Genomic DNA, 3,095 nt, shown 5'->3' on the forward strand with positions numbered 1-3,095 from the left:
CGCCGGTTGGTGAGGCGAGGCGCACGAGTTCGTACAGGGCGAGGCGCCGTGCAGTGCGGTGTCGCGTGCGCGTGGCGGATGGGCGGCCGGGGACGGGTGGGTGGGAGGTGAGGCGAGACTGTTGGCAGCGCGGGATATTTTGATGGACGCCGCGGCCGCGGACGCTGACGCCGGGGCAGAGATCACATGGGACAGAGTGTGACATGGATGGCTGGCGCCCGGGAAGATCGGAATTGACCGGCCGACGAGGGGAGAGGACTCATTCGCTCGGAGGAGTGACCAAGCGCGGCGGGCCCGTGGCCGTGGAGACGTCGTGGCCGGACCCGATTCGCCCACGCGCGCCGTGCCCACCGCTTGACTTCTCCGCTCGCTCTACGCCTCACCGGGCGGCGCGGTTAAAAAACCAAACCGCTCTACACGGTCGGGTCTCACAGCTCGTACTCCGGTGAGTGGCTGACCGGTCCCTGTCTCTGCGTCGATCGCCCTCGGTTCATTTATCTTGTCTTGATGAAACAATAAGAGAAAGACGGCTAACTGCTGCTGGTAACTGACAGTAAGCAAAAGGGTAAAGAAACGATGTTCCACCCAAATCCATGCTATAAACTGGAGTGTACCACGTATAGCATCGTATAATCCTAGATCTTGGGAATCAAAGGGAAGGTGCCTATCTTGGTTGCATCGATGCATTGCGGCTAGCGGGGGACCGGGTGACCACCACGCCGGCCACGGCTATCCAGATAACCCGGCTGGTCCTACACGGTGCGGCATGGGCATGGCCAGCCACTACATGCCCAACTAGCTAGTTTCGGGCCAACTAGTATCCAATAATGCGGCGCCATCCCTCTCGTGGCCCCCATTCCACTTATGGTCCAGTTTTGGGAATTTCCCGGTGCTCATGCAATGCATATATATGCATGCATGCATGTAGTATGATACTTTTTTTTCTTTGTGGGCAGATGATATGTACTACGTGGATATATGATATGTTCTTTTCACACGAGATATTTAGTCAGTTATTTAACCTTTGTGTGAGAAGATTGATTTTAAACTCTTTCGTCCCTCCCTCAAACGGAGTAAAAAAATCTGAATTATATTTGTTTTGTGCATAGTGCTTGTTTTACATATTTAGCCCCCACCGCTGTCCTTATGAAATACTCCCTCCGTCCAGTGGCGAAGCCGGAAGTTCAAAGTTGTGATGTCAAATACATATGCGTGTATGAAATTTGTACTGGGTTTGTTTGAAGTCTATTGGTGCATGCTAAAATGTTGTGTAGTCAGTTGACTACATAGCTAACCCCTGGCACCGCCACTGCCTCCGTCCCATAATATAATAGCGGTTTTGGCACTACACTAGTGTCAAAAACAATTTTATATTATGTGGAACGGAGGGAGTATCTAGTAGGCGGGCAGAATGTAACCCTGAATAGTTGTCGTTGTCGTTGCTCTTTTTTTTAATAAACTTGGTTAAACTTTGCACTGTTTGACTCCAGACAAAATTTATATGCTTTCTTTTCCGAGCAAGGACAGGACATAGTAGGTTAGTATGTTTATACACAGCTTAGTTCATTTTGAGACTGTTAGGAAATAACTGTTTCAAATTCTAAGTCAAGCCTAAGAAGTATCTGATATGAACATTGAAGTATCCTTTCTTTGAAAAGGTATAGGGGTTGATGCCTACCTGAATGAATACCATACAAGTTGTGAAGCGGCTAAAGATTGTGTTCATAAAACATGTAAAAGCCTCCCCACATTGCTATTGTCCTCTTGAACTGCCATGATGGACTTCGTTGGCGACGGTACGTGCAAATCATTGGTGTCGCCAAGGTCACCGTGAGAGCGCCACCTGTTGAGAGCAAGGAACCAACACTGCCATGAGTTGAAGGTGATAATGATTATATTACATTGTATTCACGAGTTATTAAGTGTTCTTTGAATAAATATCATTTGTGTTGACTAATAGGGTGACCTTTTTGTGAAAATCTATGCTTCAGTGATTATTCCAAAGTAGTCCCTTTTCAAAATTCTCGTGATGAGACTTATGAATATTAGACTAGCACATGTAATGGTTGATGGAACCAACACTGCTATGAGTTGAAGGTGAGTCACACATCCGTTAGAAATATGGCATGGAGGCAAACATAGTAATGATTATATTTTGTTGTATTCATGAGTTATTAAATGTTTTTTGAATAAATATCATGTGTGTTGATTGATAGCGTGACTTTTTTGTGAAACTCTATGCTTCAATGATTATTCCAAAGTAGTCCCTTTTCAGAATTCTTGTCATGGGACATATGAATATTAGACTAGCACATGTAATGGTTGATAACTATGTTTTTCCCGGTTATGGGCATGGAAATACCAAACCAATAGTGTGTGCACATGTTAAGAAAATAAGGTTGGACAAACCTAAGTTGACCCACAACGGGGATGCTTTTTAGTTGTCTCTTACAATGTATATGTGATGTCCTTAGAGCTAAGATTGTGGTACATACTTGATGTATGTAGACACTTACTTAGGGGTTGCCAAATGTTATGCCGTAACGGGGTAGTTATAAATGTTGCTTTCTTGTTTTTCATGAAGCATGCTATGAGGCGTGGCCAGTCAACATGTATTTTTCCCATCTCTATAATGAGAGAGATAGTGCTGGGCCTCGAGTGATCATTCTAAAAATGCATGGCCATGCTACTTAAGGTTAAACATTTAACAAAATAAATGATTTTGAGTCACATGATCGATAAAGGATGATAGAGCTTTGAAAGTGCATTTAGTCCTCTGAGTGTCTTTGGTGTCCATGAGTAGGATCAGTTGGAGTAACATGTTTACCAATTTATCCACATATGATTGATCATGTTTCATGGGAAGGATGGTAGAAAATAGGCCCCACCCCAATTCAAAAAGCGAAAAGGTGTCGGTTCTGATCAAGATACTTTGTAGATTTTTGGTTATTTGAGTCCCAGGAAAAATCGCGCTGTTAAGAAGGGTTGAAGGTTCAAGTGTGTGGGTCATCATAGTATTTCTTTATGTAATTCCTACCACAGAGAGGCCAAACATTATTCCAAGATTCTCTCTCTCTCTCTCTCTCTCTCTCTCT

Source organism: Triticum aestivum, chromosome 3B (genome assembly GCF_018294505.1).
Source record: "Triticum aestivum cultivar Chinese Spring chromosome 3B, IWGSC CS RefSeq v2.1, whole genome shotgun sequence".
NCBI lineage: Eukaryota > Viridiplantae > Streptophyta > Magnoliopsida > Poales > Poaceae > Triticum > Triticum aestivum.